Below are 18,381 nucleotides of genomic sequence, written 5' to 3'. Positions count from 1 at the left end.
ATTTTTATTTACGTAATCTTTATTATCTTGCAAACCTATCCAAAAACACCTACAAAGTACTTCTAGTTCCATACTTGCTCTAGGTAAAGCGAACGTCAAGCGTGCGTAGAGTTGTATCGGTGGTCGATAGAACTTGAGGGAATATTTGTTCTGCCTTTAGCTCCTCGTTGGGTTCGACACTCTTACTTATCGGAAGAGGCTACAATTGATCCCCTATACTTGTGGGTTATCACGGCCCACCTCTGGTGGACCTCTTCTGGTCTATAAGTCATTTTGACCTAGAAAAATAAGGGGATGGCTTTTGGGATGAAGTGTCGCCGTCTCGAGGCGGAACTTGGGCAGGAGCACTTTTGCCCTCCAGCGGAGCGATTCCACCGGGGGAACTCCCTCCCGAGAGGGAAATCATCGTGATCATCATCACCAACAACTCTCCCATCTTGGGGAGGGCAATCTCCATCAACATCTTCTACAGCACCATCTCCTCTCAAACCCTAGTTCATCTCTTGTGTTCAATCTTTATACCAGAACTTTAGATTGGTGCTTGTTGGTGACTAGTAGTGTTGATTACATCTTGTAGTTGATTACTATATAGTTTATTTGGTGGAATATTATATTTTCAGATCCATTATGCTATTCAATAACCCTATGATCTTGAGCATGATTATCATTTGTGAGTATTTACTTTTGTTCTTGAGGTCACGGGAGAAATCTTGTTGCAAGTAATCATGTGAACTTAATATGTGTTCATATTTTGATGGTATGTATGTTGTGATCCCCTTAGTGGTGTCCCTAGTTTATGCGCTACTTCGTAAGGGACTCATTTGGATCCAAAACTTTAATGCTATGGTTAGATTTTATCTTAATACTTTTCTCGTAGTTGTGGATGCTTGCAAGGGGGTTAATCATAAGTAGGAGGTTTGTAAAAGTAAGAACAACACCTAAGCACCGGTCCACCCACATATCAAATTATCAAAGTAGCAAACACGAATCAAACCAATATGATGAAAGTGACTAGATGAAATTCCTGTGTACCCTCAAGAATGCTTTACCTATCATCAGAGACCGTTTTGATTGTCCTTTGCCACAAAAGGATTGGGCTACCTTGCTACATATTATTTTTCGTTACCGTTACTTGCTCGTTACAAATTATCTTGCTATTAAACTACTCGTTACTTATAATTTCAGTGCTTGCAGAGAATACCTTGCTAAAAACCGCTTGTCATTTCCTTCTACTCCTCGTTGGGTTCGACACTCCTACTTATCGAAAGGACTACGATTGATCCCCTATAATTTTGGGTCGTCAAGGCTCTTTTCTGGCGCCGTTCCCGAGGAGTGAAGCACTCTTGGTAAGTGGAAATTGATAAGGAAAAATTATTACTACGTGCTGAAATTTATTTTCACTTGTTACTATGGAGAACAATCCTTTGAGGGGTTTGTTCAGGGTATCTTCACCTCGACCAGAACCACAATTAGTTACCCCTCAACCTATTGCACCTACTGAAAATATTGGTTATGAAATTCCTGCAGGTATGATAGAACAACTGCTAGCTAATCCTTATGCAGGAGATGGAACTGAACATCCTGATATGCACTTGATATATGTGTGGATTATTTAAGCTTGCACGTTTACCCGGAGATGAAGCTAAGAAGAAAGTTTTCCCTTTATCTTTGAATGGAAAAGCATTGACATGGTATAGGCTATGCCATGATGTTGGATCTTGGAATTGGAATCGATTGAAATTGGAATTTCGCCAAAAAGATTATCCTATGCATCTAGTTCATCGCGATCGAAATTATATATATAATTTTTGGCCTCTTGAAGGAGAAAGTATCGCTCTAGCTTGGGGGAGGCTTAAGTCAATGTTACATTCATGCCCCAATCACGAGCTATCAAGAGAGATTATCAGTCAAAATTTTAATGCTCGGCTTTCTCGTGATGATCAATCCATGCTTGATACTTCTAGTACGGGTTCCTTTATGAAGAAGACTATTGGATTCATGTGGGATCTTTGGGAAAGAATTAAACGCAACCATGAAGATTGGGAACTCGACGAAGGTAAAGAGTCTGGTATTAAGCTTAAGTTTGATTGTCTTAAATCTTTTATGAATATCGATGCTTTTCAAAAGTTTAGCACCAAATATGGACTTAACTCTGAGATAGTAGCCTCCTTTTGTGAATCATTTGCTACTCATGTTGATCTCCCTGAAGAGAAGTGGTTTAAATATCATCCACCTATTAAAGAAGAAACTAAAGAACTGGTAATAGCTAAAGATGAAAATATTATTTATAATGTTGATCCAGTTGTTCCTACTGCTTATATTGAATAACCACCTTTCCTTGTTAGGATAAAGGAACATGGTAAGGTTTCAACCATGGTCAATAAAAGTTATATTAGAGCGCCTAAACCCGCTGGACAAATCAAAGTAGAACCTAGCTTTGCTATGGTTAAAGATCTCTTAGTAGAAGATATAGATGGGCATGTTATTTACTTCTGTAATGAAGCTGCTAGAATTGCTAAACCCGATGAGAAAGATAAACATAGACCCGTTGTCGGCATGCCTGTTGTCTCAGTCAAAATAGGAGATCACTTTTATCATGGTTTATGTGACTTAGGTGCTAGCGTAAGTGCTATTCCTTTTACCTTATACCAAGAAATTATGAATGATATAGCACCCGCTGAAATAGAAGACATAGATGTTACTATTAAACTTGCTAATAGAGACACCATGACACCACTTGGGATTGTTACAGATGTCGAAGTCTTGTGTGGAAAAATAAAATATCCTACTGATTTTCTAGTTCTTGGTTCCCTACAACATGACTTTTGTCCCATTATCTTTGGTAGACCTTTCTTGAACACGTTAATGTTAAAATAGATTGTGAGAAACAAAGCGTCAGTGTTAGTTTTGGTGATGAGTTTCATGAGTTTGATTTTTCTAAATTCAATAGAAAACATCATAAGAAAGAATTTCCTAATAAGGATGAAATAATTGGTCTTACTTCTATTGTCGTGCCTCCTACTTATCCACTAGAACAATATTTGCTAGACCATGAAAATGATATGCATATGCATGAAAGATGAGATAGATAAAATTTTCTTTGAACAACAACCTCTGCTTAAACACAATTCGCATACTGAAACTCTAGGAGGTCCTCCTCCACCTAAAGGTGATCCTATGTTTGAATTAAAACAATTTCCAAACACTTTGAAATATGCTTATCTTGATGAGAAAAAGATATATACTATTATTATTAGTTCTAACCTTTCAGAACATGAGGAAGAAAGATTATTGAAAATTCTAAAGAAGCACTGTGCTACTATTGGATATACTCTTGACGATCTTAAGGGAATTAGTCCCGCTCTCTGTCAGCACAAGATTAATATGGAACCTGATGCTAAACCTGTCGTTGATCACCAATGATGTTTAAATCCTAAAATGAAAGAAGTGGTAAGAACTGAAATATGGAAGCTTCTGGGAGCAGGTATAATCTATCCTATAGCTAATAGTAGATGGGTATGCCCCGTTCATTGTGTCCCGAAGAAGGTAGGTATTATTGTTGTTTCTAATGATAAAAATGAAATTATTCCACAAAGAATTGTCACTGCTTATAGAATGGCAATTGATTTTAGATAATTAAATAAAGCTACTAGAAAAGATCATTACCCTCTGCCTTTCATTGATCAAATGTTAGAAAGACTATCTAAGCACGCACACTTTTCTTTCCTCGATGGATATTCTGGGCTTTTATCAAATACCTGTCTCACAACCTGATCAAGAGAAAACCATCTTTACTTGTCCTTTTGGAACTTATGCTTACAGACGAATGCCATTTGGTATATGCGATGCACTTGCTACCTTTCAAAGATGTATGACTGCCATATTATCTGATTTTTGTGAAAAGATTGTTGAGGTTTTCATGGATGATATTTCTGTTTATGGAATTTCTTTTGATGATTGCTTACTCAACCTTGATCGAGTTTTGCAGAGATGCGAGCAAACTAATCTTGTCTTGAATTGGAAGAAGTGCCACTTTATGGTTAATGAAGGTATTGTCTTGGGACATAAAATATTGGAACAAGGTATTGAGGTGGATAAAGGTAAAGTTTCTGCAATTGAGAAAATGCCATGACCTAAAGATATCAAAGGTATTCGTAGTTTCCTTGGTCATGCTGGTTTCTATAGGAGAATTATTAAAGACTTCTCTAAAATTCCTTTGCCATCAGCCACCAAAAAGCGGACGGCACAGAGGCAGCGGATGGCAAAGGCTGGCTTTGCCATGAGCCATATCTTTGCCGTCCGCTAGCAGACGGCAAAGTAGTTTTGCGGTCTGCTAGCGGACGGCAAAGAGGGGGTTTGGTCCACTGTCTGCCAACCCCTAACGGGGCCCCTCTTTGTCGTCCGCTAGCTGACGGCAAAGCTTTCTTTGAAGTGCGCTAGCAAACGGCAAATGTGGGGCGGACAACAAAGCTTCCAAATTAACTTAACGGCCGCGCCCCCGCCATGACCCTCTCTCTTTGTCTCCTCTCCTCTTTCTTCCTCCCTCTCGTGCCACCCCGTGCCATCGTCGCCCCCTCCCTACCTCCCCACCCCCTCCCGAGCCTCCCCGCCACCGCCTCCCCGCCGCAACCACGGGTCGACCGCCCCCTAAGGAGCGCCGCCCGTCGCCGCCCCCTCCACGACCCATCACCGCCCCCACGGTGAGCCCTTACCAACCCCTATTTTCTTTTCTGTTTTTCTTTTTGTTTAGTTTAGGTTTTTTAGTTTAAGTTTTTTCATTTTAGTTAGTTTAGGTTATTTAGTTTATTTAGTTTAGGTTATTTACTTTAGGTTTAGGTTTAATTAGTTTAGGTTATATAGTTATCTAGATTAGACTAGATTAGTGTTATGTTTTAGTTAAATAGTCATAATTAAAGGAAGTAAAAAAAGATGAAAAAAGAAGAAGAAAAGTAGAATAAGTAGAAGGGGGAAGAAGAAGAAGAGGAGGAGGAGGGGGAGGAGGAGGAGAAGAAAAAGAGGAGAAGATGACAATAAAAGAGGAAATGTAAAAGAAGGGAGAAGAAAAATAAGAAAAAGAGAAGAGGAGGAGGAGTTCTGTTTTTCTTTTCTGTTTTAGATAATAGATATATTAGATACATAGTTAGCTATATTAGATTATATTATATTAGATTAGTGTTAGGTTTTAGTTAAATAGTCATAATTAAAGGAAGTGAAAAAGATGAAGAAAAGGAGAATAAGTAGAAGGGGGAAGAAGAAGAAGAAGAAGAAGAAGAAGGAAAAGAGGAAGAGGAAGAAGAAGAAGAAGAAGAGGAGGAGGAGGAGGAGGAGGAGGAGGAGAAGGAGAAGAATAAGAAGAAGAAAAAGAGGAGAAGATGAGAAGAAAAGAGGAATTAGCTTAGTTAGTAATATTAGTTAGGTTAGTTTGATTTTCTAGGTTAGTTAGGTTAGTCTTCTTTAGACTAGGTTAGTTAGGTTAGTTCCTAGGTTAGTTAGGTTAATTATTTTGAGTGGTTTTGGTGATGTCATCTTGTTCTCCAAGAGATGATACTTGGCAAGATAACCAAATATGGCATTTTTACATGCTAGAATTTTCTTGGAATTTATATAGAATATTTCCTATGTAAATATTCCAAAAGCTTGAAATATCATAAAAGGGTTTTTGATGGATTTGACCAATATTTTGAACATGACCATGTGTTGAAACTCTTATATATGGACAATATATGTCCAATGAGCTTCCCTAAATTATCTCAAATGTTTTTGAAACACTAAAATAATTTTAACCTATTAAAGACCATTTCTGGCATGAAGAAAAAGCCTTTAATTAGTTAGTTAGTTAGTTATTTTTAGGTTAATTACTTAGTTAATTAGTTAGTTAATTTTTTTAGGTGTTGTTTTCACCCACTTAAATTTGTTATTATGTTTATGTTGTACTAATTTTGTTTACTCTTTCACATTGCAGGTGTTGACAGATGGTGGGCGTAGGTCAAGAGTGCTCCGACCCTCCTTCTTCCTCAGCGTGTGTTGGGAGGGGTGTTGTTATTGCACCCCAGCACCTTCGGAGAGTGCTGGTAGACATCATGCACACACCGGCGGGCGCTTCTTCTTCAGCCGGGAGAGGACGGGGGAAGACGAAGAGGGGTGGTGCACCTAGAGGTGGACGTGGTGGCGCAACAGGTGGGAAGCCTGTTGTGCCTTCCTCGCCGCCACCCCCAGTTGTTTCTCCGGACCATCGGAGTGCTCCGTCTTAGGTGGACCCGTCAGACTTGGACCCGTCTCAGACTCCGGTCCACGAGCCTTGGGCCGACGAGCCTCGTGTCGCCGAGCCTTCGTCCCAGGAGACTCGGGCCCCAGAGTCTTTGTCCCAGGAGACTCAGGTCCCGGAGACTTCGTCCCCATGTGACTCCGGAGACTAGTGGCCATGCTGATGGTGAGGACACCAGCTAATCTGGTGATAGTTTTAGCGAGGGTGAGCTGGTTGTGCAGGGCAAGAAGTTCTACCAGCGTGGTGGTACGAAGCTCCCGACTGTGCCGACAACCCGCGATCAGAGGTATTTGATTGATCCTAACGGGGAGAAGTAAGTGCATTTACTCTTTTTTAACCTTTGTCCTTCATGTTTCTTCAAATTAATATCTAATTTGTTGGCCTTGTCATACTACAAGGGTTGGATATACGCCGATGGTGTTCGTAGGCCCAACCAGGTCCTTGGTGTACTTTGCCGGCACCACTTCTCGGGGTGGGTCACGTTGCCCGGTGAGGGTCAGGTTCAACAGCTAGCACTGAGCTGGGAGCTGTACATAGCTGCCCGGGCCCCGCCAAAGGAGAGGATCGATGGTGTATTGTGCGAGACGGTGGCCGACATTGTGAGGTGGCGGTTTTGGGTAATTTCTCCTTTACATAATTAAAAATCAACATTACCTAGTGATTGTACCAATCAGTGTTGTCTTGTTTGATTGCAGGCCTTCTACAGGGTTGCTGAGGAACACGAGGCGGAGGAAGCTAGGGTTCTCGAAGCCGAGTGCAAGCGCCTACTTCAGAACTTACGGCACAAGGCTAGGGTGCAGGCTGTTCGAGACTACTACGCCTCGACTAACATTAGGAGGGACAAGAAGAAGTGCCGCCGCAAGTATCTGAGTAAGGAGAAGTACATGAAGTTAATTACCTATTCTTGAGGCCTTGTACTTAGTTTCCTTGATTTCATTTGTAGGCATAGCGCTGAAATTTCTGTTTGCCAAACTTAGGTGCCCCCGAGATGGTGTGCGGATATGATGGACTGTTGGGAGGCGTTGGTGGATGAGTGGTGCTCTCCCCAATGGCTAACCGAACACAACAAGGCCAGGGATAAGCGTGCCCAAATGCGAGGTGTGCCACACCATCAAGGGAGCTCCAACCTGTTTGAGTATGGGAATCACTAGGTATGTGGTTTCAACCCTTAACGATTCATGCAATTTAATTCTTCATGCTAGCTTCAGCCTTAACTAATATGTTGTTCCTCTCTTTTAGGCCAAACACAACAAGAAGGAAGTGCCACCGCTGTACGACCTCTATGCCATGGCCCATATGGTCCTGTTCAAGAAGGCTAAGGCATTCTCTGAGGATGACCTCGATCACCCAGAGAGCTTCACCAACATCTCCTCCCACAACAAGCTCGTGAGGTACAGAGACTTTGGGAAGGCAACAAAAGGGGATGACTTCAGCCCAAGCTAGAGTCCTTTTGATACAGAGCTCGTGATGCTATCTAGTGATGGGAGGAAACATGGCTCGGTAGCCATTGGGGATGGACTGATACGTTGTCCCAGAAGACTCCCGGAGATCAAGAAGCGCCACCCGAGGTCTCTTCCTGAGATATCGCCTCGACCACGGCCAATGGAGCTCACCATGGAGGCTAGGGCCCAGGAGCTTCTGGCAGAGGCAAACAGGCAGGCCAAGCAGAGGGAGATCGAGCTGGAGGAGAGGACGAGTAAGATGCTGCAGGAGGAGAGGAACCGGAACGACGCATCTCACCGGGCCCTATACGAGCTCCTCGTGGTAAGTTTTCCTGATTATTAGCCAAATCATGCATTTATGTTCATTTCATTACTAACTAATATGACTGACTCGTGAAAACAAAATGTGCAGTCCGTGTGCGAGAGAAATGGCCAGACCCATCTGCCGATGCCTCAGATTGGTATAGCAGACACGGTGAGTTTCATTTGAATGGTCATTAGTTACTAGTATTCACATTTCAGTTGCATCATGCTAACGAGACATTACAAATGATGTTTGGTGCAACATGCCTCCCGACAAGCATCAACCGATCCTTCTCCGTCTCGCACCGGCGCTACCCCGACCCCGACCGGTCCTTCTCCGTATGGCACTGGCGTAAACCCGACCGGTCCGTCACCTCCGTGATGACGATAAGTTTTCTCTAGTGTTTTGCCTACCAAATGCATAAAGACCTAGACTTAGCTTTATTTCCTCCAAAATGATTACCATAATGACCTAGACTTAGCTAATCTTCCTCCAAAATGACATAATTAGCTTACTTAGCTCCAAAATGACCAAGTTTACCTAGGTTAGCTCCAAAATGACCAAGTTTACCTAGGTTAGCTCCAATATGATCCATTTTACCTAGGTTAGCTCCAAAATGATCCAGTTTACCTACGTTAGCTCAAAAATGGCATAATTACTAATGTTATCACAAAAATGACCTATACTTACCTTATTTTTCTCCAAATTAACATAATAAGCTTAGTTAGCTAAAAATGGCATAATTACACATGCAAGCTCTAAAATGACACAAATAAGGAATAAGAAGAAGAAAAACAAGGAAGAGGAGAAATAGAAAGAATAGAAGAAGAAAGAGAAGAAAAAGAAAGAATAAAATAAGAAGAATGAGAAGGAAAAAGGGTAAAACCCTTCTTCTTCTTCTAGTCTTCTTCTTCTTCTTCTCCAAAATGACCTAAGTTAACTCTAAGTTAGCTATAATATGCTTAGTTACCTAGGTTAGCTCAATAATGACCTATACTTAGCTACTTTATATAAAAAATGGCATAATATGCTTAGTTCACTAAAAAATGGCATAATTAGCTAGGTTAGCTCCATTTTACCTAAGTATGCTTACTTATTCTTCTTCTTCTTCTTCTTCTTCTTCTAATCTTCTTCTAACTTTCTTGTTTCCCATTTTGCAGATTTCATTTACTCCATGGAAGCTTGCATGGATGGAGTGCTTCTTTCCCCTTTCTGCTTTTCTTTTGTACCGATGAACAATGTGGAACTTGTTATATGGATGGATGGATAGGTGTTGGATGAACAATGTGAAACTATTGTAATATGTATGGGTGGAACTATGTCTTGGTTATGTATGTATCATGAAACTTGTGTGTTGGATATGGCATATGTCTTTTATGAAATTTGTGTGTTGAAATTGGATGAATTTAAGAAAAAATAGAAAAAACAGGGGCTATACAGGCTCTTTGCCGTAGCTTTGCCATCTGCCAGTGGACGGCAAAGCTGCCATGTGGCAGCTACCTATGCAACCTGGGGCACTGGCTGGCCTATTGGGTTACTTTCCCGTCAGCTGGCAGACGACAAAGACCGTTGCACCTTTGCCGTCTGCCAACGGACGGCATAGCATGCCACGTGGCAGCACATGGGGGCTAGGCTATTTGGTTACTTTGCCATCCGCTGGCAGACGACAAAGGTGCAATGGTCTTTTCCATCTGCTAGCGGACGGCAAAGCACGCCATTAACCCCCAAATGGACGTAACCTACCACGTGTGTCGTCCAGGTTCTTTTCCATTCGCTGGCGAACGACAAAGACCGTTTCATCTTTGCCGTCCACCAACACACGACAAAAGAGCCCTTCGCTGTAACCTATTTAGCCGGGCCTGTTGCCGTCTGCTGGCGAACGGCAAAGGCCTTTGCCGTCAGCCATGGCAGATGGCAAAGTGCCTGATTCCTGTAGTATATAAAATATCTTATGGAAAAGGAAGATGCTAAACCCAGACTCATTAGGTGGGTTCTCTTGTTACAAGACTTTGACTTACATATCATTGATGGAAAATGAGCTGAGAACCCCATAGCTAATAACTTGTGTAGGTTAGAGAATATTCTTGATGACCCACAACCTATTAATGATAGTTTTCCTGATGAGAAATTAGCTGCAATAAGTGTCTCTCATAACACTGCCTGGTATGCTGACTATGCTAATTATATTGTTGCTAAATATATACCAACAAAAGGAAAAAAAATCTTCTATGATTTAAGACATTACTTTTGGGATGACCCACATCTTTATAAAGAAGGAGTCGATGGTACTATTAGATATTGTGTACCTGAGCATGAACAAGGACAAATCCTATGGAAATGTCACTCCGAAGCTTACGGAGGGCATCATGCGGGAGACAGAACTGCTCACAAGGTATTGCAATCGGGGTTTTACTGGCCTCCTCTCTTCAAGGATGCCCGTAAGTTTGTTTTGTCTTGAGATGAATGTCAAAGAACTGGTAATATTGGTAAGTGTCAGTAAATGCCAATGATTTATTCTCTTGCTGTTGAACCTTTTGAAGTTTGGGGTTTCGATTACATGGGATCTTTTCCTTCCTCTAATGGGTATACACATATTTTGGTTGCTATTTATTATGTTACTAAGTGGGTAGAAGCTATTACAACTAGTAGTGCTGATCACAACACCTCTATTAAAATGCTCAAGGAAGTTATTTTCCCAGGGTTTGGAGTCCCTAGATATTTAATGACTGATGGTGGTTCACATTTAATTCATGGTTGATAACCCACAAGTATAGGGTGTCAATTGTAGCCTCTTTTGATACGTAAGAGTGTCGAACCCAAAGAGGAGTTAAAGGTAGAACAAATATTCCCTCAAGTTTTATCGACCACCGATACAACTCTATGCACGCTTGACGTTCGCTTTACCTAGAACAACTATAAAACTAGAAGTACTTTGTAGGTGTAACGGGATAGGTTTGCAAGAATATAAGGAGCACATAAATAAAAACTAGGGGCTGTTTTAGGTAAATAAGCAATAAATTTACTATAGCGAGTGCGGAAAAGTGGTGGTAGGAGCTGCGAAATTGTCCCTAAGCAATTGACTACTTTACTAGACTGATAGCAAGTTTTATGTGAGAGAGGCCACTGCTAGCATGTCATCCCTGACTTGGAATTCCATGCACTTATGATTGGAACTATTAGCAAGCATCCGCAACTACTAACGTTCATTAAGGTAAACCCCAACCATAGCATTAAGATATATTGGTCCCCCTTCAATCTCGTATGCATCAATTTCTATGCGAGGTTGAAGCTTCTGTCACTCTTGCCCTCCAATACATAGTCCTATCAACATACAACTAACCTTATGTGTGATCCACGCGTGCGCTCATATGATGGGCACCAAAGGACAGCAACATCACCATAAGCAAATTAAACCAATCGTAGCAATTCACCAATTACCTACATGACAATGAAAATCTACTCAGACATCATAGGATGGCAACACATCATTGGATAATAATATGAAGTATAAAGCACCAGGCTCAAGGAGAGGGTACATCGGGTTGTGGGAGAGTGGACCACTGTAGATAGATGGGGGGAGGTGATGAACACGTTGGTGAAGATGACGGAGGTGTTGGTGTAGATCGTTGTCGCGGTGATGGCCCCGGCGGTGTTCCGGCGCCACCGGGAGAGGGGGAGAGAGCCCCCCTTCTTCTTCTTCTTCATTAACCTTCTCCCTAGATGGGAGAAGGGTTTACCCCCTGGTCCATGTCTTCCATGGCGGTGGAGGGGCAAGAGCCCCTTCGAGATTGGATCTGTCTCTCTCTGTTTCTGCGTTCCAGATTCTGGCCTTTCACTGTTTCTTATATTCCCGGAGATCCGTAACTCCGATTGGGATGAAATTTTAACATGATTTGTATGCGGATATTGGCTTTCTTGCGACAAAAGAAGCGCACCAACCGCCTTACGGGGTGGCCACGAGGGTCAGGGGCGCGCCCACCCCCTCGGGTGCGCCCCCTGCCTCGTGGCCCCCTTAGGCATCGTCTCGCGTTGATTCTTCTTCCCAAAAATCACATATATTCCAAAAAAATCTCCGTAAGTTTTTATCCCGTTTGGACTCCATTTGATATGGATTTTATGCGAAAGAAAAAACATGCAACAAACAGGAACTGGCACTGGGCACTGGATCAATATGTTAGTCCCAAAAATAGTAAAAAAAAGTTGCCAAAAGTATATGAAAGTTGTAGAATATTGGCATGGAACAATAAAAAATTATAGATACAACGGGGACGTATCAGCATCCCCAAGCTTAATTCCTTCTCGTCCTCGAGTAGGTAAATAATAAAAAAGATAATTTTGATGTGTAATGCTACTTAGCATAATCTTGATCATGTAATCTAATGATGGTATGGATATTAAGACACGAGTGATTCAAAGCAATATTCTATCATTTGACATTAAGACAATAATACTTCAAGCATACTAATAAAGCAATCATGTCTTTTCAAAATAACATGGCCAAAGAAAGTTATCCCTACAAAATCATATGGTATGCCTATGCTCCATCTTCACCACACAAATCATTCAAATCATGCACAACCCCTATGACAAGCCAAGTAATTGTTTCATACTTTTGATGTTCTCAAACGTTTTCAACTTTCACCCAATACATGAGCGTGAGCCATGGATATAGCACTATAGGTGGAATAGAATATGATGGTGGAGGTTGTGTGGAGAAGACAAAAAGGGAGAAAGTCTCACATCAACGCAGCTAATCAACGGGCTATGGAGATGCCCATCAGTTGATGTCAATGAGAGGAGTAGGGATTGCCATGCAACAGATGCACTAGAGCTATAAGTGTATGAAAGCTCAAACTGAAACTAAGTGGGTGTGCATCCAACTTGCCTGCTCATGAAGACCTCGGGCACTTGAGGATGCCCATCGCTGGAATATACAAGCCAAGTTCTATAATAAAAATTCCCACTAGTATATGAAAGTGATAACTCAAGAGACTCTCTATATGAAGAACATGGTGCTATTCTGAAGCACAAGTGTGGTAAAAGGATAGTAACATTGTCCCTTCTCTCTTTTCTCTCATTTTTTGTGTTCTTTGGCCTCTTTTTTTGTAAAGTGCGGAGACTCATCCCAACTTGTGTGGGAATCATAGCTTCCATCATCCTTTCCTCACATGGGACAATGCTCTAATAATGATGATCATCACACTTTTATTTACTTACAACTCAATATTACAACTCGATACTAGAATAAAATATGACTCTATATGAATGCCTCCGGCGGTGTACCGGGATGTGCAATGACCTAGCGTAGCAATGAAATCAAAAAACGGACAAGCCAAGAAAACATTATGCTAGCTATCTTACGATCATGCAAAGCAATATGCCAATAAATGCTCAAGTCATGTATATGATGATGATGAAAGTTGCATGGCAATATATCTCGGAATGGCTATGGAAATGCCATGATAGGTAGGTATAGTGGCTGTTTTGAGGAAGATATAAGGAGGCTTATGTGTGATAGAGAGTATCATATCACGGGGTTTGGATGCACCGGCGAAGTTTGCATCGACTCTCAAGGTGAGAAAGGGCAATGCACGGTACCGAAGAGGCTAGCAATGATGGAAGGGTGAGAGTGCGTATAATCCATGGACTCAACATTAGTCATAAAGAACTCACATACTTATTGAAAAAATATATTAGTCATCGAAACAAAGTACTATCGCATGCTCCTAGGGGGATAGATTGGTAGGAAAAGACCATCGCTCGTCCCCGACCGCCACTCATAAGGAAGACAATCATTAAATACCTCATGCTCCAACTTCGTTACATAACGGTTCACCATACGTGCATGCTACAGGAATCACAAACTTCAACACAAGTATTTCTACAATCCACAACTACCCACTAGCATGACTCTAATATCACCATCTTTATATCCCAAAACTATTGCAAGGAATCAAACATATCATATTCAGTGATCTACAAGTTTCATGTAGGATTTTATGATAAACCATGTGAATGACCAATTCCTGCCATCTCTCTAAATAGATATAAGTGAATAAAGAGAGTTTAATTCTTTCTTGAAAATATATTCCCATGCTATAACAAATATAAGTGAAGAAAAAGAGCATTCTACAAATGGTGGTTTTCTATGTGCAGGGAAACAGGCAATCCAAACTTCAAAAGATATAAGTGAAGCACATGAAGCGTTCTATAAAGCCATACTCAAAATATATAAGTGAACCGCAAAGAGCATTCTATAAATCAACCACAGAATATCTCATACCAGCATGGTGCATCAAAGAAAAGTGAAAACTGAATGCAAAAAACACTCCAAGATTTGCACATATCACATGAGCGAAACGAAACCGAAAATATACCGATACTTGTTGAAGAAAGATGGGATGCCTTCCGGGGCATCCCCAAGCTTAGATGCTTGAGTCTCCTTGAATATTTACTTGGGGTGCCTTGGGCATCCCCAAGCTTGAGTTCTTGCCTCTCCTCCTTCTCCTCATATCCAGACCTCCTCGATCTTTGATCCTTCATCCACACAAAACTCAACAGAAAGCTCGGTAAGATCCGTTAGTATAATAAAGCAAATCACTACTCTAAGTACTATTGCAAACCAATTAATATTTTAATTTTGTATTTTAGATACTGTACTATAATTTTTCCATGGCTTAATCCACTGATAGAGTTTCATCAAAACAAGCAAACAATGCATCAAAAACACAATCTGTCTTAAACAGGACAGTCTGTAGTAATCTGAACATTAACAATACTTATGCTACTCCAAAAATTCTGAAAGAATAGGAAAAATAAACAATTTGTATATAAATACAGTGCAAAAAATTTCATAACCATTTTACGTTCCAGTAAAAAATTTAAAATCGCGCACTACAGCCAAAGTTTCTGTCTTGCACCACACAAACCAACAAGCAATGTAAACATCCTAAAGGCAAATCTTGGCACATTATTTTTATGATACAATGGATTTGTACAAGAGGATAATTATTTTTTTTTAAAGTTTTTGTAATCAAGGGTCACAAAGTTTCCATGGGCATGAACAAAGTTCAAGGCTAGCTCCCACTTTAACAATGCTCATCTTTCTCACTTTCGCTTTTTTTTGAAAATGTTTTAGGTTCCCCTCTTTATTTTTTTTGTTTTTAAACTTTATAAAAGCACACAACAGAAATAAATGACTCTCTAAAACTTCCGGGTTGTCTCCCTAGCAGCGCTTTCTTTAAAGCCATTAAGCTAGGCATATAGTGCTCAAGTAATGGATCCACCCGGATCCCAAGATATATCAAAGCCACTTTTAAATAACAATGATTTATGATTTAGTAGTGAGCACAAAGTAACATATATCATGCAACAACAAAGTCTAACTCTCTTATTATATATTGGCATGTCATAAAATAATAATTCATGCACACATAGTAAAGGCCAATGCATAGTATAAACAGTTTCTTGCAATTTTATCATATTGGAAACATGGAGAGGCGGAGATGTAGTTCCTCTCTCATAATAAATGCAAGTAGGAGCAGCAAGCACATGGATATTATATCTATCAAAATCATCATGTGTACTAGTAAAACGCAACCCATCAATATACTCCTTAATAAGGGCAAACTTATCCGATATAGTGTAGTCGGGAGAATTCAAAAAGATAATAGGACTATCATGCGTGGGTGCAATTGCAACAATTTCATGTTTAATATAAGGAACTATAGCAAGTTCATCTCCATAAGCATAATTCATATTGGCATCTTGGCCACAAGCATATCAAGCATCATCAAAAAGGGATATTTCAAAAGAATCAATGGGATCATAACAATCATCATAGCATTCGTCCTTCGGTAAATTCGAAGGGAAATTAAACAATGTATGGGATAATGAGTTACTCCCATTAGATGGTGGGAACAGGTGATCAATCCTCTCTTTCTCCTTTTGTTCTTCGCTCTCCTCCTCATCTTTTTCATCCAATGATCTCACAGTGTCATTAATTTCTTCTTCCATAGACTCCTTCAAAATATTAGTCTCTTCTTGGACAGTGGAGGAGTCCTCAATATATGGTTTAATATAAGGATTAGAAGCATCATTATCATAGCAATATTTAAGTATGACCAAATTTTCAGATTTGTAGAGTAGTATCACACTCTTCAATAAAAGAAGCCATTTCACAAGTACCCCTAAAAGCAACAAATTCTTCAATTTGTTGAACATCATAGTAATTATAAACACCCTTAGTATACGAAGACACGATTCCATTATCACTAAACTCACATTCGTAAGGAAGGTGTTTCGTAGGGTCTTTAGAACAACAAGTACAATGATGAATTTGATCCAGTAAAAGTTTCCCTTTTCAGATATGTGGTGTCGCTCATAACAAGCAAGCTCATCTAAACATTTGCCCTCAACAAAGCTACTTGGGGTTTCAGCCCGAGCACATAGGGATCGAAGATGATCCAAGCAAAAAGCTTCAGTAGTGTCATAGATTTTGAGTGGTTCTTCAACCATTGGTTCAGTAGGTACCACTATTTTTTGGTATTTTTTGTTTCCTACCCATAACTAAAGATAGAAAACAAGAGCACAAAATAAAAACTACTTAGCGATAAAGCAAACACACGAGAATATTCACCCCACGCTATAACTCCCCGGCAATGGCGCCAGAAAAAGGTCTTGATAACCCACAAGTATAGGGGATCAATTGTAGCATCTTTCGATAAGTAAGAGTGTCGAACCCAACGAGGAGCTAAAGGCAGAACAAATATTCCCTCAAGTTTTATTGACCACCGATACAACACTTCACACGCTTGACATTCGCTTTACCTAGAACAAGTATAAAACTAGAAGTGATTCGTAGGTGTAACGGGATAGGTTTGCAAGAATATAAAGAGAACGTAAATAAAAACTAGGGGCTGTTTTAGGTAAAGAAGCAATAAAGTTAGTATAGCGAGTGTGGAAAAGTGGTGGTAGGAGTTGCGAAATTGTCCCTAAGCAATTGACTACTTTACTACACAAATAGCAAATTTTATGTGAGAGAGGCCACTGCTAGCATGTCATCCCTGACTTGGAATTCTATGCACTTATGATTGGAACTATTAGCAAGCGTCCGCAACTAATAATGTTCATTAAGGTAAAACCCAACCATAGCATTAAGATATATTGGTCCCCCTTCAATCTCGTATGCATCGATTTCTATGCTAGGTTGATACTTCTCTCACTCTTGCCCTCCAATACATAGTCCTATCAACATACAACTAACCCTATGGTGTGATCCACGCACGCGCTCATATGATGAGCACCAAAGAACAGCAACATAACCACAAGCAAATTAAACCAATCATAGCAATTCACCAATTACCGATAGGACAACAAAAACCAATCAAAGGATGGCAACACATCATTGGATAATAACATGAAGCATAAAGCACCATGTTCAAGTAGAGGGTACAGTGGGTTGCGGGAGAGTGGACCGCTGTAGATAGATAGGGGGAGGTGATGAAGACGTTGGTGAAGATGACAGAGGTGTTGTTGTAGATCGTTGTCGTGATGATGGCCCTGACAGCGTTCCGGCGCCACCGGGAGAGAGGGCGGGAGAGCCCCCCTTCTTCCTGTTCTTCCTTGACCTTCTCCCTAGATGGGATAAGGGTTTACCCCCTAGTCCATGGCTTCCATGGCGGCGGAGGGGCGAGAGGCCCTCCGAGATTGGATCTGTCTCTCTGTCTCTCTCTGTTTCTACGTTCCAGATTCTGGCCTTTCACCGTTTCATATATTCCCGGAGATCCTTAATTCCAATTGGGCTGAAATTTTCACATGATCTGTATCCGGATATTGTCTTTCTTGTGGCGAAAGAAGGGCACCAACCGCCTTACGGGGTGGCCACGAGTGTCAGGGGCGCCCCCTGCCTCGTGGACCCCTCGGGCATCGTCTCGCGTTGATTCTTCTTCCCAAAAATCGCATATATTGCAAAAAAATCACCGTAAGTTTTTATCCCATTTATACTACGTTTGATATGGATTTCTGTGAAACAAAAATCATGCGACAAACAGGAACTGGCACTGGGCACTGGATCAATATGTTAGTCCCAAAAATATTATAAAATGTTGCATGGAACAATAAAAAATTATAGATACAACGGAGACGTATCCATGGTACTTTCCGTAAAATGCTTGCTAAGTATAATGTTAACCATAGAATTGCATCCCCCTCTCATCCTCAGTCTAGTGGTCAAGTTGAACTTAGCAATAGAGAAATAAAATTAATTTTACAAAAAACTGTCAATTCGTCCCGAAAGAATTGATCTAAGAAATTAGACGATGCACTTTGGGCTTAGAGAACAGCATATAAAAATCCTATGGGTATGTCTC

This window comes from Triticum urartu, chromosome 3 (assembly GCF_003073215.2).
Source record: "Triticum urartu cultivar G1812 chromosome 3, Tu2.1, whole genome shotgun sequence".
Lineage (NCBI taxonomy): Eukaryota > Viridiplantae > Streptophyta > Magnoliopsida > Poales > Poaceae > Triticum > Triticum urartu.
Note: the sequence above shows the minus strand (reverse complement) of the source record.